At 42.1% G+C, this 24,321-nt stretch overlaps 1 pseudogene; it reads right to left on the reverse strand.

Annotated features, from left to right (window-relative positions):
* Positions 1–10,085: 10,085 nt before the first annotated feature.
* Positions 10,086–23,494, reverse strand: LOC100411696 (urea transporter 1-like; annotated as a pseudogene).
* Between the last annotated feature and the right edge of the window lie 827 nt (positions 23,495–24,321).

Below are 24,321 nucleotides of genomic sequence, written 5' to 3' on the forward strand. Positions count from 1 at the left end.
TTCTAGCTTCCCCTCTATCTCTAGACCAGCATGCTTGCTTTTGTTCCTTGCAGCTAAGTTTCTTGAAAGAGCAGTCGAAGAGGGTTGGCTCCACATTTCCCTTTCATATCTGAATCCAATTCAATTTGATTTTTATCCCAACCACTCTCACTAAGGTAAGTAATAACTAGCTATTGAGAAGTGGCCTCTCTTCAAACTTAATGCTCCTTTTCCTCTAGTATCAGCTGCTGATACTATTCACCTCCTTCCTTTCCTTTGTCCAGCTTTTACTGTATCTTCTCCTTTTTTTTCATCCTCTTTGCTCTTTCTGAAGCCATATTTTAAATGTTGACATTGCTGGGCACAGTGGCTCATGTCTGTAATCCCAGCACTTTGGGAGGCCGAGGCGGGTGGATCACGAGGTCAAGAGATCGAGACCATCTTGGTCAATATGGTGAAACGCCGTCTCTACTAAAAATACAAAAAATTAGCTGGGCACAGTGGCACGTGCCTCTAATCCCAGCTACTCAGGAGGCTGAGGCAGGAGAATTGCCTGAACCCAGGAGGCAGAGGTGGCGGTGAGCCAAGATCGCGCCATTGCACTCCAGCCTGGGTAACAAGAGCGAAACTTCGTCTCAAAAAAAAAAAAAAAAAAAAAAAAATTAATAGAAAGGTTAGTGGATAAAGCCACATATGTCTTTTGGAAAACTGAAAAAAATATCAAAGTGATGGAAAATCTGATTGGAAGATTAGGGCAGTTTTCAAACCTAAATGCCTCTCAGCCTGTTGTGCCTATCAACATGGTGTGCCCTTGTAGGGATCAAGATACTTATTCCTACAACTCAGGGCAGTTGGGTGGCATCTGGGTGGCTGGAGTTTGTCGTTCTTGCAATGAGCAGTCTCATTTATCCCAAGCTGATGTTCAAATATTTTCTGAGAGTGACATGGCATGAAAAGGATTGGGAAGCTCCAGATGATGGGTTCATTCCAAGAGTTCTAGTACCCGACTAACAGAAGGGATGGAAAAAGAAAACAGAATCTGTCTGGAGAAAATTAACAAAAAGCACCATAAGAAATCTTGAATTGCTAGATTGAAATGGCCCACCAACTGCCCCACAAAAATGATGAACTTGGTCACAGTCTTTGTGACATTTCAGATGATCAGGGATAACAATAAAGTTTCCTAAGCTTCCAAAGAGTAGGTGAAGTGGAAGGAGGGAGAGAACTGTCATCTGAGTGTCATTAGACTTCACAACAGCGAAACCAAAGGCTGGAAACCAAAGAAGGAATGCCTCAAGACTTCGGAGGTAAAATGATTTGCAATTAGATTATAGACCCAGTCAAATGATCAACAGTATCTAATGGAAGAATAAAGATATTTTCAGATATGCAACACATCAAGGTTTGTGTATTCTGTCTTGGAAAGCTATTGCTCCATCAAAACAAAGGAGTAAACGATGAAGCAGAAAAAACACTGGGGTTTAAAACAAAGGACATTGGAGAAGGGCTGTCTTAGGTGAGACAAGGATGCTGCACACTGAAGAGCAATGGGTTCAGAAAGGAATAGAGTCAGCATGTGAGTGATCAATAGCAGTGGACACAACGCATTGGAATTATGAAAGAGACTGGTAGTGTGATTGCTACCCACCAGACAGTCTCTATATGAAAATAAATTTCAGAAAGGAAAGCTGTATAAAATCTTTAAATGCCAATAGGATTTACGTCATGGTATGTGTAGGAACTAAAAATAAACACCCATTCCAGTTTTGTCACTGGTATGGCCTTAGAAGAGCAGTGTGTTTTTTGGTCAGTACTTGAACTCATACGCTGCCTGAGAATCCAAAAATTCATTCCTTACAACTCTCCTCCCTTCAGGAGAGGTGCTGATACCATGTTTTTGGAGAATCTAGTTTACTGGATTTATAAGTGTTTAACTTTGTAAGTTTCTTATTAAAGATGTTTAAAACTTTAAAACATCTGCTATATCAGAATTTGTAATCAATGATTAATAAAAGATCTGATAGGCCGGGTGCAATGGCTCATGCTTATAATCCCAGCACTTTGAGAGGCTGAGGCAGGCAGATCATTTGATGTCAAGAGTTTGAGACCAGCCTGGCCAACATGGTGAAACTCCATCTCTATTAAAAACACAAAAATTAGCCAGGCTTGGTGGGCCTGTGCCTGTAATCCCAGCTACTTGGGAGGCTAAGGCAGGAGAATTGCTTGACCCTGGGAGGCAGAGGTTGCAGTGAGCCAAGATCACGCCATTGCACTCCAGTCTGGGCAACAAGAGCAAAACTCTGTCTCAAAAATAAATAAATAAAACATCTGATATAATAACCTTTGTAATCAATGCTTAAACATTTAAAAATGATTTATTTGCTGTGTAAGCAGCATGGTTGAAAGTTTAAGGGAAAAAATTAAGTTTACCAAATTGGAAAAAAACCTAAGTTGATCAATACCTAAAGTATGATAGTAGGTAACATTGTTCTCAGCTTGTAAAAATTCTTTTTTGGTAATGGAAATTTTAGACTTTAAAGAATGCTGCACTCACCAGTGGAGTGAAGGACTGTGAAAGATGAAAAATGGCATTGACAGGTTATTCTTATGTTGTTGAGCATATAAAGTAATCACTAAAAATGTTTGGTCTGTAGAAAATTTGTGAAAAAATTTGCCAGAGATACATTAAAAACTAAATAAATGAGAGAAAAGCAATTTTAACATAAAGGAACACAAAACAGCTTTATGTGGGGAAAGAAATGATTGTTTATTACTTGGCTTAGCAATTAATACTCTTGAATTGCAATAAAGCAAACATTTGGATAGAGGAGGGGAAGTGTGGTGAGTGATGTAAAAGAACTAAATATTCAGCTCCTAAATCGGGAAAGCATTAGATAATGTCTAAAACTGTTAGGTCAAAAACAGTAGTCTACACATATTATATCTAAATATGGAGGTAGATGAGGAGAAAGAGAAAGATGACTCATGATCAGTTGCTTCTGGGAAAATGGAAGGAGCAGGAAGGTGCCTGTTGATTTGTGAAATGTCTGACTTTTCAACTAAGTGCAAGTCCATTAATTTCATAAAAAGAAAAGTTGGCCAAATGACGTTTAGAAAATGTGAAAATATAGAATAGTATAACTAACATCAAAATTACCAATTACCCAGAAATATTTGATGTTCAGTGTTTCTAATCTATTTATCTATAAATTATATAACTTTATTTCTAATTTACACTTAGTCTTGTATATTCCCATAGGATTACTATGATTTTTTAATACTTTCATTATAATATACATTCATGAATGTGACAGAATCTAGAAGGTTCTCTGTTGTTGGGCATTTAAAGATTTTCTCCGAGGTACATGAAGTATTTCAGTAGTCAACTTTCTGCGTAACATTCTTATTAGTAGTTGTGAGTTTTACCTTCAGTGAAATTCTTTAAAGTGAAAATTTTTATTTGAAGGTACAAATATGTTCATGGCATTTTCTTTTACATCTCTATCTCCTTCAATTCTGTTTCTTTTTGTAAAACAGAATTCTAAATTACACTGAAAATACTGGTGTCTCAATTACAGCATCACTTGTAGAGTATAGGAAGGAATACCTGTTTTACCAGTATTGGAAATTAATCATTTTTGTACTTATAAATTTCATATTTTAAAAGATATTTTTGGTTGGGCACAGAGGCTCACTCCTGCAACCCCAGCACTTTGGGAGGCTGAGGTGGGTGGATTGCTTGTGGTCAGGAGTTCGAGACCAACCTGGAAAACACAGTGAAACTTCATCTCTATTAAAAATACACAAATTAGTCAGGTATGGTGGTGTGCACCTATAATTCTCAGGAATCCTAGATTCCTCCCCTTGATAACCTCTCCAATACCATTAAAATCAATGAATAGATGTCTTATGTTTTTATTTACTTTGAGTGGCCAAAAAAATTGTAGAGTCAGTAATTTGCGTATAGGTGTGACTTTCCATGTAAAACAACAAAAGCAAAGATCCCAACCAGCTAATTATCTATTCCTCAGTTTTGGTTGAAGAGGAGGCTCACGGAGGCTCAGGGAAGCCCTCACGTTTCACGGGGACAGCCTGAAGAATGGCCCTCATATAATGGCCACACAGCCACTTGGGCCACCAGAGCTCACCATTAGACACACTCGCCATCTCGTCTTCATGTCTGGTGAGAAATCACATCAGCTGTCTTGGTGTGTGGGGATGTGGCAGGACATGGTGGGAGGGCCTCTGTGACCCTCATTTACTTTACCTAGACTTCTGTCCTTTTACTAATACGTTATCTTTTTATCCTGGTGTTCCTTATTCAATAGTAGATAAAATGTTTTCATGTCTGAATTGTCTCCCACTAGCAGGAAGGGCTGGTCTTTGGAAACAGTACTAGTTTCAAATCCCAGCTCTGCCATTTGATTTGTTGTATAACAAATCACTGAATGTCTTGGAATTTAGTTTTATCATCTGTGAAAAGCAACTTGAAGATCTGCCTTACTGGGAGGTGACGAATCTCAAATGAGAGGTTGTATTTCCACAAACAGATGTGAATGCATCTCTTTCACCATGGGTCTAAGCTACTGCTCTGAGCAGAAGGGTGCTCATGGCTTGGCTTAGAAGGGTTTCGCTACTCAGTCACATCAATTCCATTCATTGTTAAAGTTTTATTAATCAATTAATTCAACAACTATTCATTGGCCCTCTGCTAGGCACTGGGGCCCTCTGTCCCTGCTCTCTTGAGTGCCCCCTCTGCCACATCACCGCCCTTGAGCACATGAGACCTTATTACCTTCTCTCTTTTTGAGTCCCACTATGATAACCCAGCCATCAAGAAGAATACAAAATGTGTTTACAGTTTCCACTGTAAACACAACATTGAGACATTCTCTGGCCATGCATTTGTTCTGGCTTAGAGGCCAGATAAGAGCAGTGCCAGGTTCTGTTAGTTTCCCGAGTCCACTTCCTGATAAAGTCACTGGGAACTAATGAGAAAACAGCCCTGTAAGAAAGGTCTGCCATTTATTTACCTTGGCTGACAGGGTTGGTCTTTTGTTTGGCAGTATCAGGGTGCTGTGGACAAGCTGAAACTTGCTGTGGCATTTTACATGTGAGATTTGCTTGACAAGAGGGGCTGGAGATCTGTCTCAAAAATCCATGCACAGAGATTTAAAAGTCTGATTGTACCCTGCGGGGACCCAACAGGCACTGTCACACACTGTTGGCAGCAGTGGAAACTGGTATGGCCCTTTTGGAGATGAAGTTGGCATCCATTGAAATTAAAATTGGCATTCCCTTTAAACCATCAATTCAGCTTCTTAGAAAAAAGGTGAATCTTCTTTCTTACAGAAATGCTTGTACAAAGTACACAAGGACATTTGTACCAAAAATATTCATTGCAGGACTATTTGTAATGGTTTCAAACTAGAAGCAATCTGAACTTCCCCCAGTGAGAGGGCACTTATCATATAAAGTGTCTACACAGCCACCATCTCCATGGCCTTGAGCAGTGGAGGTTCTACACCCTGCAGCATGGGCCTCCCTTTTTTCTTAGATACACCAGGAAAAATGCAGCTCAGGCCTGGGCTTCCACTCTCCACTCAGGGACTCACCCAGACAGCTGATATCCTGAGGGAAACATGAGCTCCCAGGACAAGGAAAGTGGACATCCTAGGAGTGCAAACACCGTAAAAGAAGGACAATAAACCGAACAACCTACAGTCGATACATTTTTTTTTTTTGAGACAGTCTCGCTCTGTCACCAGGATGGAGTGCAGTGGCGCCATCTTGTCTCACTGTAACCTCCGCCTTTCAGGTTCAAGCAATTGTTCTGCCTTAGCCTCCCAAGTAGCTGGGATTACAGGAGCATGCCACCATGCCCAGCTAATTTTTGTATTTTTAGTAGAGACAGGGTTTCACCATGATGGTCAGAATGGTCTTGGTCTCTTGACCTCGTGATCCGCCCACCTCAGCCTCCCAAAGTGCTGGGATTACAGGAGTCAGTCACTGTGCCTGGCCAATAAAATTTAATTAATGTACCAGAAATGAAGAACTGAATGGATGATGTGGTCAGCACAATGGACAGAGTCAAAGAATGATGGGGCCGATCAACTGAACTGAAGGGCCTCATGAAAAGATAGACGTAAAATGTTAAGAAAAAGTCAAGAGTTATGAAAAAAATAACATAAAGTATTGCACTCACATACTAGAAATCACAGAAGGAGAGGGGAAAAAATGGAAAAGATTTGACATAGTGAAAACTGATATTGTTCCCAGAATTAAAGAAAGATATGAGGGCTCACACTGAGGGGACCTAAGTACCAAGTAGCATAGGAAAAAAGCTACATCTAGACAGATAATAGTGAAATAAAACTATGTATATATCTATCTAATATGCGAAGAGAAAATTCAGAGTCCAGAAAGAAAGATAAAATCAACTTTAACAAGAATCAGTTTCTTTTCAGACATCTTAATAACAATTCAGGGTATAAGAAGACAATTGAGTAGACAATTTTCAAAATATTGAGAAAAAATGTTAAATCTTGAGTTTGGTAGCCAGCAAAACTAAAATTTAAATGAAGGTGAAATGAAGATATGCTCCAGCATACAAGGTCTCTTTGCAAACCCTCTTTGAAGAAAACAAAACTCTCTTTGCAAACCCTCTTTGAAAAAGTAATCCAGCAGGAAGACACATAAATACAGAAGGTTGCTGAGCACAGTGGCTCATGCCTATAACCTCAGCATTTTGGGAGGCTGAGGCTGGCAGATCACTTGAGGTCAGGAGTTTGAGACCAGCCTGGCCAACATGGCAAAACCCTGTCTTTACAAAAAATACAAAAAATTAGCTGGGTATGGTGGCACATGCCTGTAATCTCAGCTACTTGGGAGTCTGAGGTATAAGAATCGCTTGAACCTAGGAGGTGGAGGCTGCTGTGAGCTGAGATTGCAGCACTGCACTTCAGCATGGGGAACAGAATGAGATTCTGTCAAAAAAAAGAAAAAAATACAGAAGGTTAATATGAACTAAGTCAGAGTGAATAAACAAGTTAATAAAGTTTACAGTTGCCTAAATAAGCAAGTATCACAAACAAAACCCATACTTACAATTAATCCAAAATAAAAATTCTATCCAGTATCAACAGTGTTAGTAGTTGTTAGGGGGTGGGCCTTCTCAGAGGAAGTAAAAGCAGGCCCGGGTATTAGTTGTATTTGGGGAGAAGATACAGGTGTTGATGAACTTAAGAAATTGAGAGGAGAAAATAAACAAGTTTGATTCTTATTGAGTTATGCAAAGCCACCAGAAAAACTTTTTTTCAGAATTTTAAATAGTGCTTACTGAGTGCTACACACTATTCACTGAGTTTTACACACACATTAATTTAATCATCAGAACAACTATATGAATTAAAAATGGTAACTTCCATTTTTTAAGATGGGAAAACTGAGCCACGGAAAGGTTTAGTAATTTGCTTAAGTTCATAAGCGAATACACTAGTAAGTAGCAGAACTGCTGGAATTGAATCCAGGCTATCTGGCACCAGAGTCTGAGCTCTTAACTAGTTTAGTATACTGCCTTAACTGTTATGCTACACCAGTGGAAAAAAAAAAAAACCCCACATCTATCCAAAGGAAGGTGAGTGTGGTAGGAAGAATAATGGTCCCCAAAGGTGTCCACATCTTAAGCCTCAGAACCTGAGACTATGTGACCTCAAATGCAAAAGGGACTTAGTAGCAGCTGTGATTAAGTTAAAGACCTTGAGATGGGGAGAGTATCCTAGACTATTGAATGGACCCAATGTAATCACAAGGGTCCTCATAAGAAAGGAGCAAAAAGGTCCTTTCAAGGGAGTAAGATGGAGTATTTCCACTTTCTGTTGTATACATTTCTATACAGATTACATTTTTATTTTGTTTTATACAATTAACCTGTGCTGCTGCTTCTATAATTGAGAAAATGTCAAAGATTTTCCCACTTGGGGAAGCACATGTCAAGAGCTTTGGCTGCGTCCTTCTCCATGGTCTGCCAAAACCTCATCACCATGTCCTGTGCTCAAGATGGCTTCTCCTTGATGTTGAAGGACATGCTCAGGCTGTCCCCAGGCGGCCTGCACCACCCTTTCCACCAAACAGAATTCCTCCTCTTATTTTCTAGCATTTATGGAAAAGCCCCCTTCTCTAGGAGGCACTTTCTGATCATTCTGAATGGAAATGGCCCCCTGGAGAATCCTGTACTGTGGACTTTTTCTTCTTCTCCCACAAAGATTGCATGGTGTCCTTTGGGCTCCCTCCTTTGCCTGGCTTCTGTCCTCTACTGTAATGCTCTGTGCACAGGAACTGCAGAGGACCTAAAGCTTGTAAACCACTTGCTCTTTCTGGTACGGTCTCAATTGTATCATGTGTGTTTAATGCATATTTGTGGCTATGGCCCCAAGAAAAATAAAGGTATGCATCCCAAATAAAGGTTTGAAACCCCCTAGTGCATCTTAGAATAAAGCTGAAAGGTTGTAGGATAAACATTCTAACCCAGCTGAACTCAGGTGACTACAGCACCTGTCCATAACCCCCTCCTTTATCCTAAGCTTGTGAACAAATATGGAGAAGGAACTGTTAGGTGAAATAAACAGAACTGTTAGGTGAAATAACTGAGTAACAGTAAAGAATTTTACGAAATGACATCTACATGGCTATACCACAGCAACCTGAGTTGTTACCCTTGCTATAGCATCCAATCAAAATGGAATGGGTCTTTAAAAACCGTTGGTATCATCTCATTTTCTGCCAGTGCAGAAACCTAAACCTTGCCTGATTATGTGGTCCACCGTTTTAATAACTGCTCAGATACCTTGATTAATCTGGTGATAAACTTACTATAGACATATGTTTTCACTAGACTAGAAATAATTTCTCCACATTCGACTATCCTTCTTCCTTTTTGTTCCCAAGGGATTCTCATTCTCTTCACTCTAGAAGGGTATCTTAAATGCTTATACTTTTGTTGAATTAGGGATGCCAGAGGCTATGGGTGAATGAGCCTCCATTCACAATCCACCTGGGACATCCATTAGCTTTTCAGATTTAAATGATATGCAGTCTGTTTTCACCTGAGAGGTTGCCTTGAAGGCCTGAATGCTACAAAAGGGAAGCAGAGGTGTGCAGTTGGATGACTCTGGAGGTGAACGGTAAGTGTGGGTTCTGGGTGTGAATTTACCCCTCACTGTCCAGATGCTCGGCAGCACATCCCTTAGCCTCTCTGGCCTCAGGACCCCAAGAGTAAAGTGACAAGGATGGAGTGGAAGTCTCCAGAATGCCTTCTTGCTCTGTCAGGCTGAGTCTGGCAAGAACACTGGGGGTCAGAAAGGATTAATACAACAGTTCTTGAAATGTGGTCCCAAGACAAGAGCATCAGCACCGCCTGAGAACTTGTTAGAGGTGGAAATTCTGAGGGCGTGGTGGCTCACGCCTGTAATCTCAGCATTTTGGGAGGTGGAGGTGGGAGGACTGCTTGAGCCCAGGAATTCAAGACCAGCCCTGGCAACATAGGAAGACCTCGTCTCTATTGAGCTGTGTTCATGCCACTGCACTCCAGCCTGGGCAACGGAATGAGACCGTTTTTCAGAAAAAAAAAAAAAAAAAAATTACCCCTCCCCACCTCCAACACTGAATCAGAGACTGAGGCAGGGCGAGGGGGGACAGCAATTTGTGTTTTAACAAGTCTTTCAGGTGATTCTGATGCACTCTCAAGCTTTAGAACGGCTGGATTACTGTGATGCTCAAAGAGCCAAATGTAATCAACCCTGATTGACTAGGGGATGTTGCTCTGTATTTAGCTGGCGTTATTTCCCTTTAGTTTCTTGAGTCAAACAACTATTTTGAAGAAGGTAGGACAAGTCGTTTCTATCCTCCCAAACATCCATATTTTAGTATGTTAATATGACTCAACAGGCCCTTGCCTTCACAATCACCAGGGAGGTCGGCAGAGGCGACTTTAATGCTCTCAGAGAAGGGATGTCACTTGTCCTGTTTACACACTTAGACAGCAAGTGGGCCCAAGCCAGACCCCTGGCCCTGATTTTTATTGCTTTTCCTTTATTTTGGTCCTGTAGTCATGAGCAGTCCTCCCCGACATGTGCGGGAGACTCACCACAGCCAAGAGCCAGGAGGTGGGTTTGCCAAGTGAGTGCCATGAACATTCCTCCCCTTGCAATGCAGACCAGAGAGCTGTTGAAACCCCAGAGTCCATAGTAGATGTCCTCAAACGGGGCTGCAAGACTGAGTCCTGTTAGACAAGACAGGAGGGGTCATAGTTTAGGACTAAAGGCAGGATGTTGTAGAAGGAGACTGAGGGTGGGATTGGAGCTTAGCAGGAAGCATCTCGAGAACTCCCATTGGTTGGTAGGAAGCCAAGACCTCAAGAAAGATCTGGAGCACAGGAGATGCCTGAGACGGCATGGGATGAAGGAGGTGCTCGATATTTGGTAAGGGCCCTTATGCTCACCTGCTGCTATGCCCAGCAAGGATCCAATGGCAGCATGCAGCTGTGCAACCTGGGTCTTTGACATGAGTGGGGGAGCTGTGCAACCTGGGTCTTTGGACAGTGAATCAGCAATGATTGAAGCAAGTGATATTCTGCTTTATACTCCCAGCCAGAGCACAAAATGACTGGATATCTTCATCAACGCCATGTTTAAAAAAAAAAAAAAAAAAAAAAAAGAAAATTCCACATTCATTAAAATCTCTTTCTCTTGATAATTTCTGGTTTCCAGCTGACTGGATGAGTTTCTTCTGTGGCTGTGTCATCCTCGCGGTATACCTTAATAGTTTTATCAGCTTCAGCTGTTAGCAATCTACTTTCAGACTGATCAAAAGCACAAGCAAATATTCCTGATTCACTGTCCAAAGACCCAGGTTGCACAGGCACATGAGTGGGGAGGAGAGCAGGATGGCTCCCAGGAAAATGCCCCCTGTCCACGGATTATCACAGTTGTAGATCTGACCAACCCCCACTGGTATAGATTTCAATAACTGCAAAAGAATTTTTAAAAAATGAGGCCGCCAAAACAACTGAACAGAAACCCCCCAGGACACCCACAAACTCCTACGATATAATTTTAGACCTGACATATCTTTTTCAAGAACAGTGTTACTGCCTTTTAAAAGTCTCTCTTTCATTGCAGAAAAATCCCAGCCATTCTTCAGCTTTATCCCTAGAGACACACCAGCCCTTCCCTGGTGCATGCCATGCATGCCTTCTCAAAGCTCCCCCTGGCTCTCCTGCTTGCACTGACACTTGGCCTTGATCACCAATAAGCTCCCAGTGTGATGCCACTCACTGGTCCTGGCTGTGAGGATCTGCCACGCTTCCCCCTGGGGATGGCAGGGACCACAGCTGATACTTCTTTTGCTTTCAACTGTCCGTCAGTGCTGAGGGCAATCTATTCTATCCATGCATCCCTATGTTCAATAGAGACCTTATTATCACCATGCAATTTGAATGCTTACACTAAAGCCAGAGACCCAAAGCCGGGTTATCTTATCCACAATTTAGAAGCAATTATTAGCAGGTTGGTGAATTTACTTCTCTGTCTTTAAGTGGAACATGTATTCATTTAAACCAAGATATCTTTAGCTTATTCTAGTTATGCACAACTGTCAAGCAGGTCTCAAAACACAAAAATACATAGAAATGTCACAATTCTACTTTCTGGCTGAGGCCTGAATTTAGTTATTCTGTTCATAGAGTGGCAGTTCTCAGGAGTGAACAAGGGTTTGGCCGCACCTAACAGGTGATCATTCTTTACAGCTGAGCTTCTGGTAGGGCTAGGATAGACATAATTAGCCACAGCATGTCCCTTTTGAGCAAGGCCATTTACTGAAAGATGTTTTCCCCAGCTCCCGTCTTGCCCTCTCCACCATTTCTAGGTCGTATGTGCACCAAAGACCTTCTGGAGGCAGTGACTCTGCCAGAGGCAGCCCCAGCTTTGGCACAAGGGGAAGTGTCTTCTCCCTTCTTATAGTAGGCTGAGCGTAACATCGGCTAAGTGCACTGACCATAGTGTGAGTTTGCCTCTCTCCTAAGATAGACTCTAAATTCTTCCAGCCCATGCTGGGTCTTCATGTCTAAACATTTGCTATTTCTATACCAGGAAACTTGGCAAAGATGGCATAGGCTTTTTTTTTTTCCTTTGGACTTGACTTCAGAACTCTCTCTCTCAGGTAGCTATGGGGTTGGGGTTGGTGCTGATGATGGGCTGGTCGTTCAGAGTGAAGAGAAGGACAAGGTTTCCCCTGCCCCAGATCAGCACTGTGCAGGAGAACTTTCTGAGACGATGCAATAGTCTGTATCTGTGATGTCTAATACAGTGGGTTCTAGCCACGTGTGGCTATGAAGCACCTGAGATGTGGCTAGAGAGGTTGAAGAACTCAATTTTTAATTAATTTACATCTAAATTTATATAGCCACATGGGGTTGCTGGCTCCTGTGTTAGTGCGGTTCTAGATAGATTAATGCTATTTTATGCTGTTATTTTTCATGGGTAGTTCTAATGAATCTTTGATTTTTTTTTCTGAATTATTTCTAGGTGCTCCCTCTCATTTTCTGGCAATAAACTAAAGAAAAGGTGACTTGAGCTTCTCATGTGTTTTGATCACTCAACAAGACGGAAAACGGTGTTCCATAACCTGATAGTGGGAGAGCACATTGAGAAAGGTAAGGTTTCTTTGGTTTTCTTCTAATTTCAGGTGTTCTCTTGTTCTTGACAATTCAGAAACCTTAAGCAGATTCATTAAACACCAAGAGGAAGGGCTGGAATTTGATTTGTGTTAACTAGGTTTTAAAAAATACAGGATCTCTTTATGGCCATCTTTAAAGAGATACATAGGATGCATCCCTTGATACAGCGGTTCTCAAACTCTGGCCGGCATCACAATTTGGGGAGTTTGTTAAAACAGGTTCCAGGCCCCACCCTTAGAGATAATGACTTAGAGTGTCTGAGATGAAGCCTGTTTGGGTGTTTAAAAAAAAATTGCCCAGGTGATTCTGATGCCTATCAAAGCTTGTGAACCCTAAATTATTCTACATGTTCTATGGGCTATGAAATAAGGAAAAGCAGAATAGTGAGGTGCTGTCATGAGCTCTAACAGTAAGCATCCTGTTTTTTGATTGGAGGAAGTAGATTGTGGAAGATTTAAAACCAGGCTGGAGGCCACATGCCTTAAGGGCTGGCTCCCATCACCTCACCCCCAAGCTTACGATAGAGTGACTCCCAGTGGAACTACACTCTGGGGTTAGCACTGCAGATGTTTAGAGTAAAAGGCAGAAAAATTAGCTTGACTAAATAGTAATTTTTTAAAAAGTCCTTAGATCTTAATGCTCTGGAGTAGAACAAATGCCTTAAATGGCAAGCTGAAGGCAGAAAGGCCACCATAGTTCTGAGCATCTAGGAGACTCTGACATCCATGACTAGGAGGCCATTATCTATCTTGGAGAGCCAGGGAGAATGTGAGAAGCCAGTGTCTCTTACCTCCAGGGCACTTAGATCAGACCAGGAGATATTTGGCGGTGAAGTTACAGGTGTGACCAATTTGCCTGGAAAGAATGGATTGAAATGTCCAGTGGCTGAAAGGTACATTGACAATGCCATGTTGAAAGGGAGGGTGAAGACAGGGAGGTCCCATCTGCTGAGCATGGAATTCAATTCGCTTGAGAAAATTGGGCTTAAAAAAGAACACAGCAGAAGAACATGCATGTGACAAACCAGGCTGACATATGGAATCACTATACTCCAAAGGGACTTTGTTTCACCTGCCAATAGGTCCCTCACATGTTGTGTTGGCAAATTTGCCACAGAAAGAATACTTGGGATAAATCCTATTATCAAGACAGTAAATATTGCATAAAGTAAAAACTCACTTCTCAGCTTATTTGGCCTTTGAAAAATTCTACTTAGAGTTGCTCAGAGTGAGCTACATATTGAGATTTTAAAAATTATTTTGAAGTACTTATTACATACAAAATAAAATATTGTCTACATATTTAAAGTCCACTTTGTACCTCCTCTTACTCTTATGTCCCTCCCTCCCCACTAGGGGCAACCGTGATCCTGAATTTGGCATATCTCATTTCTTTCATGTATCTATCTTTGGAAAAGAGAAACAATTGTTCAAGGATGCCGGTAGTGTGAGCGAGAGGAAAAAGATCTCAGAGTGTGTGTCCTCCTCAGTCTCTGAGCCTGTAAACTGGGGGCTGGGCTGCATGGTCCCCAGGTTCCTATAGGCTCTCATTTGTTGGCCCAATCAAGGAGCCATCGCTTAAAGACCAGAACTCCCATTTTCCTGGATTGTGGAAGGGAGTGTGGTGAGCACTTGAAGGCGAGGCCTCCTTCCCATGAACCTATTCTTCAGAGCAGGTCCCAAATTACCTCCTGAGGAGGTTGGCTCTATAGGTAGGTCCTCATCCACACACCTGTGAGTGGGTGAGTGGCCTTTCTGCAGACACTGCCCACAGCAGGCTGCGCGTCTCATTTATGTGCATATTAGTATTTTATATTTAATTGCAATATAGAAAGAAGAAAAGCTTTGTTTCCAGAAAAAGAATTTAAGACAATATCAACATAAAAACTAGTTTGAAGGATTTGAGTTTGAAAAAAATGAATTAAATTCCATGGAAAAAAATTTTCTAAGGGAGTGCTGGGGGGCAGGTGGGTAAGGAGAATTCACATAGGCACAGTGGTTCTCCCAGCATCACCTGGGAATGTGTTAGAAATGCAAATGATCAGTCCCCATCCCAGATAGACTAAATCAGAAACCCTGGGGATGGGGAGCAGGTGCCTGTGTTTTAACAACCACTGCAGGTGATTCTGATAGTGCTCAAGTTTGAGAAGCAATGATGAAGGGAGTGGGTCTGAACTTAGGGTATGCTGTAGAGTCACCTGGGAAGTTTTAGAAACTCCCAGTGCCCAGGTGCTAACGCAGGTAAATGACAGCACTTTCGGGACGGAGGAGTTGGGTGTGTGTGGGGCCACGTGCATCAGTGTGTTTCTACCGAAAAGACACCTGCACTCGTATATTCACTGCAGCAGGGTTTCTGCTCCCCACGGAAGTGTCAGTGTGCAGCCAGGGTTGAGAACCTCTGGTTGAGAGGTATTGGTGGATGTGTAGCCAGATCAGGCAACAGGCCAAGTAACTGGTTGTAAGGAAATATACATCTTATAAAATGGTTGTTTTTGTTGCCGACAGAATCTAAAGGAATCCAATTTTAAATTTACCATTTTAGCCATTTTCCCTCCTCTTCCCCCTCCTGCTTCTCCTCTTCCCTTCCCTCTTCCTCCTCCTCCTTCTCCTTCTCTTTCTTCTGTTCATTCTGACCAAGCAAGGAGGCTCTGGAAACTGGAGTGCAGTGATGCAATCATAGCTTACTGCAGCCTCTGTCTCCTGGGCTCAAGTGATCCTTCCCACTCGGCCTTCTGAGTAGTTTGAACTACAAGCGAGAGCCACTGCACCCGGCTAACCACTTTAAGTGTGCAGTTCAGTGACATTAAGAATAACCACATTGTTGTACAACCATTACCACTATCAATTCGTAGAAAATTTTTCATCTTGCAAAACTGAAACTCTATGCCCATATGAAAATAATGCCCATTTCCCCTCCTGCCATATTATTTTAAAAAGGCATTTTGAAAACCAGTTGTGGCCGGGCGTGGTGGCTCAAGCCTGTAATCCCAGCACTTTGGGAGGCCGAGGCGGGTGGATCACGAGGTCAAGAGATCGAGACCATCCTGGTCAATATGGTGAAACCCCGTCTCAACTACCCTGTCTCAACTAAAAGTACAAAAAAAAAATTAGCTGGGCATTGTGGTGCACGCCTGTAATCCCAGCTACTCGGGAGGCTGAGGCAGGAGAATTGCCTGAATCCAGGAGGCGGAGGTTGCGGTGAGCTGAGATCGCGCCATTGCACTCCAGCCTGGGTAATACGAGCGAAACTCCATCTCAAAAAAAAAAAAAAAAAGAAAGAAAGAAAACCAGTTGTAACTTACCAAGTCATGGACATAGCACATACAGGGAATAACAACCACCAGAAATAGTCTCCCTTGTCTGAAAAGACAGCCATGAGTATTCCCACCAGGGTAGCATTGTAGCCATAGAGCCCAGACGCTATTGATGACCTGCGGGGCAAGAGACACAGCATGGACATTTTCTGGGTGGGCTTTGGTCACACTTGCACATAAATAACACTAGTAACTTCCAGATCATAATCATATTAAAAAACGAGTTTATATTTTGAAATGTATTTCAAAATCTATATAAGTATTTTATAAATACTAATAAAGTCATGAAATGAAATATACATAGATAAAAATATAAATGTGCATTTAGATCTGTGGTCCCCAACCTTTTTGGGACCAGGGACAGGTTTCATGGAAGATAATTTTCCATGCATGGGGAATGGGGGATGATTTTGGGATGAAACTGTTCCACCTCAGATCATCAGGCAATTGTTAGATTCTCACAAGGAGCATTCAATCTAGATCCCTTGCATGTGCAGTTCACAATAGGGTTTGGGTTCCTAAGAGAATCTAATGCCACTGCTGATGTGACAGGAGGTGGAGCCCAGGCGGTAATGCTCACCTGCCCACCACCCACCTCCTGCTGTGTGGCCTGGTTCACAGAAGGCCACAGACTAATACCCATCTCCAGCCCAGGGGTTGGGGGACCCCTGAGATAGAAGGACTCCCTCCACAGGTGTCACGGCTAAAGACAGGTCTACAGTGGCTGAGAGAGGAAAGGGGAGTTTAGCAAGGCAATCTGCTGTTTCCTTTTAGCCTTTCCTTTGGAAAGTTATTCTTTGTTTTAAATCAAGAGCCTCTGACTTGCATAGCACCTTTAGCATACGAAACTGTTTCCTAAGTTTGATTTCTTGGTGAGAGATATGATTCCTGAAATGTAAATTCACTCTCATAGTACCTTTGATCTTATAAACATTCATCTTCCAACTTAGCATACATTTTTGTGTTCTGATGCTTCTATTTTGTTATCTCCAGTTGTACATTTTCAAGTTATTACAAAGAAAACAATTGCTTTTCTCTTACTTGGAGAAGTACCCCATTTAATTATGTGCATGTTGAGCACCCATTTCTTTCTGAGGTTGCTTTTTGCTTAGTATTCAATCTCACTTCTTCCCTGTCTTCTTCTTCTACTCCTCCTCCTTCTGCTGCTGCTTTTTTAGATTGAGGGGGTGCATGTGCAGGTTTGTTACATGGACATATTGCATGATGCTGACTGAGGTTGGGGCTTCTATTGAACCCTTCACCCAAATGTTGAACATAGTACCCGATAGGTAGCTTTTCAACCCTTGTTTCCCTTCCTCTCCTCTTTTGAAGTCCCAGATGTCTACTATTTCCATCTTTGTGTCCATGTTTACTCAATGTTTAGCTCCCACTTATAAGTGAAAATGTGAGGTATTTGATTTTCTGTTACTATGTTAATTCACTTAGGATAACGGCCTCCAGATGCATCCATGTTGCTGCAAAGGACATGATTTCAGTCTTTTTTATGGCTAGGTAGTAGTTCGTGGTGTATATGTACCACATAATCTTTATCTGCTCCACTGTTGATGGGCACTTAGATTGATTCCATGTGTTTGCTATTGTGAACAGTGTTGAATTGAACATGTGAGTGCAGGTGTCTTCTGGGTAGAACAATTTCCTTACTGGAAATGGGTATATTTCCAGTAATAAAATTGCTGGGTCAAATGGTAATTCTATTTTAGTACTTTGAGAAATCTCCAAACTGCTTTCCACAGGGGCTGAGCTAATTTACATTTCTACCAACAGTGTATAAGCATTCTCCTCTGACCAAAATGGTCCTGGTTTCATAATTGGTAAGTAGAAGCCCCCTAGTGAGAAATGGAAGAATTTCCATAGACTAAGCTCTAAGGCTGACAAACCAGGTCCCCCATAGCTCTGAGAGTTGACAATGTCTGGCACAGGATCCACTTCCCAAGGACAGGGCACTCAAGGGCGATGTCTGTAGGGGGACGGGGGAGTAAAGAATGGTGAAGTGAGTGGGTGAGGTCTAATGCTGGGCTTGAGCAGGAGGTGCTACAATCGGTGAGCCACACTGCAGGGGCTGGTACAGGATAGCATGACAGCTGCTTCTTGGCTTGTTTCTAACTGGGCCAGGAGGCACTGTTGCAACAGGCAAGATGATGTCACATACATTAACCCGGATGAACATTAGAGGTGGGACTCCCTGTTCAAAAGTTCTTTGTCTCCCTTAAATAATCCTTGAGGGCATATTGGAGGTGATGCAATTTGCAATGATGCAACCCGGAAATTGGACCACACATGATGACAATGGAGAGCTATGCAGACTTGTCCTCTCAACAGTTGACTTGGAGATGTTAATGCTTGAATCTGATGAGTGGAAAATTAATGGCAACATCTATAAGTTGTAGAATGCCATAGTTAAAGCCACAGCAAGACATATATTTGCTTACAACAGAGGATTGCCATTTTAATGCAGTCTTTTCAGACCAAGAAAAGTAAAACATTTGAAACTAACGCATATGCATATGACTTGTCTTCTAAGTAATATCTGACAAAAAATAGTTGATCATGTTTCATCGGAGCAAAACAATAAAGGAATATTCAATATGGCGCAAATCTAGATTCCATCCCCAAACTGAGAAGACCTTTTCTTGGCCTGCATTGGAACAGAGTTTAACCTAAGCTATACAATTCCCTTCTACAGAGAGCAAATCAGCCTCCTTGAAATTGATGAAAAAGTAAAACATTTGCTAAGTATCTCCCCATGGACCTCTTCAGGCAATTTGCAGCGAGTGTTACAAGAGCTTAGTTGTATTGTGTAATGACCACACTGGGGATTATGCATTAATCCCAGACACCTGGAATACTGGTTCCCTCCCTGAAGGAACTGGCTAGTGAGGCGCGGTCTACTGTCCTGGTGAGAGTCAGCTCCTCAGTTCTTCAATGACAGATCAATGTATAACATACATGCTATTTTTAATCTAATGCATGTATCAGAAGACTCGCTGAGGCTTCTTAAGTCAGAATCTACTAACTTGGAATTTATAGTTATTCTTTTCTCCAGGAGCTGATCTGCCCTTTGCATTGTCTATGAAGAATGCGTTTGCCAAACTCATCACGGCAACAAGCTATAATGGGGGTTATTAAGCCACTAAAAGTTCTCCTGAACTCGTATGCACTTTTGCTCGAATAGAATGCTGATGACAAATCATTTTATCAATCATTAAAGAAGATGCCTTCAGAACCTCTCCAGGGAATTACTTGTAGTTTAGTTCTGGTTAGCACGTAATTGCTATAAGAATCTGGCATTATTGAGACCAGCCACTTATTCAGATATCAAAAGTAAGAGACTGTACCTGATTCTCTGACCTCTGAGTAAAGGCAAATATAAAGAATTCTGTGGACTAAAGGTTGTTTCTCCTGGGAAGAATGTGGCTTTATTACTGTTGTTCATAGTAACTTGTCAGCCCCTGTGTCTTAGAAGGGAGCTGGGAAGTCTGGAAAGGGTACACCTACCTGTCCTGGCTGAGCAAGAGGGCCATCAGAGTGGAGACCACTGTTCCCAGCCAGCCAGTGAGAGCCCACCAGGGGTTCTGAACAAGAAGCCCCACCAGAATCAGGATTCCACTGATGGAGTTGTTGACAAACACCACTTGGGATATGCCCCGAAGAATCCAGTCGACGAACTGGAGCACCACAGGTTTGTCTGGAAGGGATGAGATAAAGCAGAGCTAAGGAAGCAGCCAGCTGACACTCTTCAACCACAGGCCCACCCTGAGCAAAATCAGCAAAAATATCCTGGAAGTAAAATGTATTTCCTTATTTATTTCTCTCTGAATGCTTTGTCCCTTTAGTGGCACCCAGATCCCTGCATCTATCTACCGTATGCTCCACTCACATGGCCCCTCCCAGAATCTAAGCTCCTGAAAGCATCGAATGCACTTATTTATCATGCGTACAGGCACAAACTCTGAAGCCAAAGGAATGAACTGCCCATAGTAAATTTAACTTTTAAGTACTGAAACTACAGGATGAAGCCAGGTGCCTTCTTCTAACATGAGCTGGGCCCTGGCCACTGTCTCCATAAGAAAAAAAAAAAAAAGTTGGAGAAGTTTGCAGGTTAAAAGATAAAAAGTAGAAAAACAGTGAGTAAAGAGATCTATAAAATGTTGGAGACTGTAACTAAATATATAAGTAGAAGTACAAGGAAACCATTTCCCCCAAAGCTACTTCTCCCATCTTTCCAAAAGATGAACGCATAAATACCTTTAAGCCAGTTGGCAAGTTCTTTCATATCCCCAGTGACATAGCCAAGAGCTTTGGGGAAGCACCATCTTCCTCAACATGGTGAAACTTGGTTTTCACCCCTGTCCACTCTAACCATAGTGGGGCTATCCTCCATGGCTATCTCTTCCTCTGGCTCCTTGAGGGAAGGACAGAGTTCATAAGTATCCCTAAAGCAGAGCCCTCCAAATTAACCAGCTTTGGGCCTGGTTACAGTAGAAGATCTTGACCATTATGTTCCATAGAACTTAAGAGAGCACCATTTTCCTCCTGAGATACCACCACAGAGCTTATTGCCCAAACCCAAATCCCACAGTACCTTTGTCTTCAGTGTCTCTAATGCTACCATGAGAAGTTTATGGTCTTTAATTTCGTAATATTCAGTGTCTGACCCAACAAACATTTACTGAGCACATATTTCCTGTACTTAAGGAGCTCAGTCTAGTTGAGAAGACGGAAAAACAATAATGTCAACAGAATGAGTCAAATCATATAGAAAGAGCTAAGATCCAGTGCTTAGTCTCCACACTGTCAATTAAGGATCAAGAAATCATGTTTTGGAATGGCCTGCTCACCAATGCAGGCTGATCAGCTACTTGCCAAGACAGGCAGCCTTTTGAAATTAAGTTTTTATTTTACAAAAGTTTTATTTTTAAAAGATTGAAAGGGAAGAAATTTTAAAAATTGTGTGTGTTGACACTGCCTCCCCATTCTCTGCTAGTCCAAGATTGCTTGAATTTGTCCTTATGTCATATGACTGCCTCAGATACACTTTACTTTTAGAATTTGTTATTTAAATGTGTTAAACCAGGCAAGAATGCAATTTCACCAAGGTAGAGAAACTGGGACAGATGGAATTGGACAAAGCTGTTGAAAACCAAAGAGCTGTAATCTAAGGATTGTATAATAGAAAAATATACAGGGCATAATTATAGTAAACACACCTCTGGAACATATGAACACTGTAAGCATGACTGTGTTCACTATGGGACCATTCACTTCTCATGATAGATTTCTTTTTCTGCAAGAAAGCACCAATATCACCAGAATTTGGTACCTTGAAGACAAAAATGATGATTTCATAGTGCTGATGGTAGACACAAAAGAGTGCCAGTGGCATAATCCCAGAGGCAGGCTGAGGGAGGATGCCAATGGCAAAGCCACCTTGAGTGTGCAAGAACAGCCACCAGCACAGCCAGGTCAATTGGGAAGCAGGGAAACGCCAAAATCATCAGACCCTGGAAGGCATAATTGTGGAATGTTGAAGCCACAGCCACGTAAGACATGACTACATCACTAAAGAAACACTGAAAGCCCACGCAGAGAAACCAGCCTATCTTCTCCGTGTTGCCAGGCTGTGATCAAATGGTCCTCATGGCTATTTCTGGCCCCATCATTGTTCCATGTACCATATATAACAAATTATCTAACAAATAGCAATGAATAGACAGTAAGTTATATCTATTTTAAAAAATTGAACTCTAGATTTGGCTTCTATTAATCCCAGTAAGGAAATCAATATGAGTAACTGATTTATTGCTAACAATTACATTTCAATTGTATTACCTCACTGCCCAACTAACCATTCTGCTTTTTAAACAATGATGAACTATTAATTGTTGCACAAAATTAATACACATTTATACACTGCATTCCAGACCAAGGTCATTTTGTCTTGGCAAAAGAGTGTTGACACTAACATCTGTGTGACTTGCAGTGAATCTTGGCTGTCAGGAACCAAAACAAAGTCTATATGGAGCTGAGTTGGTTCCATAGTTAAAGGTGAAAAATTGTATGAATAATTAAACACCTATGAAAAATGACCTTTTATTTCATAATCCGTCTGAGTGGTGGCTATCATTTATTTTCAGATTATCTCCCTCTTCAAATTTCATAGCTGGAAATATTGCTTGGTAAACCCCTGCCTCTGCTGCAGTGACCCATTTTTAAAGCCATACCAACTTAATGGGAGGCATCAGCCTTCAGCTCAGGCAAGGACAAGCAGCCCAAAGACATAACTGCCTTGAGTTTCTGGAACTGAATCTATGAAGCAGTATCAAATGCAAACACTCAGGTGGCATTTTCCATCAACTACCAAAGCAGGAACTTGGGCTATTTCAGAATAAATGAATTCATGTTCTCAAAATTTCCAGCACATATTTATTTATTTTAAAGGGGTTTAAATATCCCATCACCTCAGAGATTTTAGAGATACAGATTCGAAACCTGATAATATAACTGGCCAGACGTGATCAAGAATCTGAATGGCCTGAGTCTCCTGTTGAGCCACCCAAAGTTAAGTAAAGATTAAACTAGTTTTCTCTAAATCTATAGCCCAACATATAGAAGACTTATTGCAATTTGTGAATCTAATTTCAACATAATTGGGGTGGGTGGTAGGGCTAGGATGTCCTGCAGAGAAGGGTCTTCTCATGACCTGAGCGGACAGTTGCTGCTGTTTCAGAGTCCCCAGGAACCATTTATTCTGAACTGCTGAACCCTTCTGGAGCCCCTGGGAGCCCTGACTGCTTGCTCCAGAAGTCAGGCATGAGAACTCCTTAGGAGAAAATAACTTAAAGCTGTAGTGCTCCCTAGAATTTTTCCATGCTAGAATATCTGCATCTCTTGGGGAACTTTAAGAGTCCACACATCCTAACTGGGAAGACAATGCAAAGCTATGGAGCCAGGACCTTCTGCCGATGCTCAGACATCTTAGCCCCAGTGAAACAGGCCATTAATTTCAACTAAGGAGAAGGGACAATAAATAGAAGTCACTCTAATAAAGTAGACACAGGGTAAATGTAAAACCACAGGTGACTTCCCCCCAGCTTTTCCATGGCTGTCAAAACCCCTCGGCTCAATGGTCCAGCCTCCAAACCAAGATGACCACCAAGGGACTTTTTGGACCAAGATCCCTGTGCTTTTGGCTCATCTCACAGCCAACCCTGACTTCCCAGGCTCTGCCAAGAAAAGACACACCAGAGTTTGGAGCAGGCTCCCAGGTTCCCTGAGCCAGAAGCTGCATGAAGGAAGTATACCTGTTCCTGTGAGCCATCTGCCAGGGCCAAGCTTAGCTGGTTGATGCCTCTGCATGCTGCCTCACCAGTTTTAGTTCCAAAAGGGTCTTTCCAAACAGGACCATGACGGGCATCACCAGCGCCGCCAATCAAAGACAGTCCATTCATCCTTCCTTTTTCTCAATACTTGACAAAGGGCAAAAATATGTGAATCAGCGTGATGTGTGCCCTAGCTCCTAGCAAAAGGCAAGTTGAGGGAGGCTGGAGCTCGCCCAGCAGATTCCTGGTGAGGGAAGACGTGGCCCCACACGGGAGACCTCTAACAGAGAAGGAGGACTTCCCCTTCACCAAAGAGCTCGCAGTGGGTGGAGGGACATCCAGCCGACCACGGATATTAAATGTTCATTTACTTTGCCTAAGAAAAAATATTAACAATGTCAAGCCATCCTACACGGAGACCAATGCCCAGATTTCGTTCTGCTGTGTGTCTCTGCTGGTGGATCTGAAGCTGCCTGTTCCAGAGGGGAGAATGGGCTTTATATTCTGAAACATTTGGGGGCAGATTGTAAAGGCTGCATCTTGGGGACTAACAGCAATGCAATAGGTTGCCTCACAACAGGTTCCCCTGGTCTTGTTTATGAAACGTGGGAAGAAGGATGCATGATGTGGGCTCTATTTTCTGTAATAAGATACTAGCCACAGTTTGTATGCATGCACAAGCCTGCTTTGAGAATCTCCTAAGTGGTGTTTTTTTGTTTTTTGTTTTTTGCCTATGCCACCACATCCGGCTAATTTTCAAAATTATGGTTATTATTATTTTTTGCAGAGACAAAGTCTCATTGTGTTGTCCAGGCTGGTTTTGAATTCCTGGCCTCAAGCGATCATCCCACCTCGGCCTCCCAAAGCACTGGGGATTACAGGGATAAGTCACTGTGCCAGGCCAGGAACTCTTAAATTTTGAACATTACTTTGTTTATAATAAACAGCTTTTATTT

Source organism: Callithrix jacchus, chromosome 13 (assembly GCF_049354715.1).
Source record: "Callithrix jacchus isolate 240 chromosome 13, calJac240_pri, whole genome shotgun sequence".
NCBI lineage: Eukaryota > Metazoa > Chordata > Mammalia > Primates > Cebidae > Callithrix > Callithrix jacchus.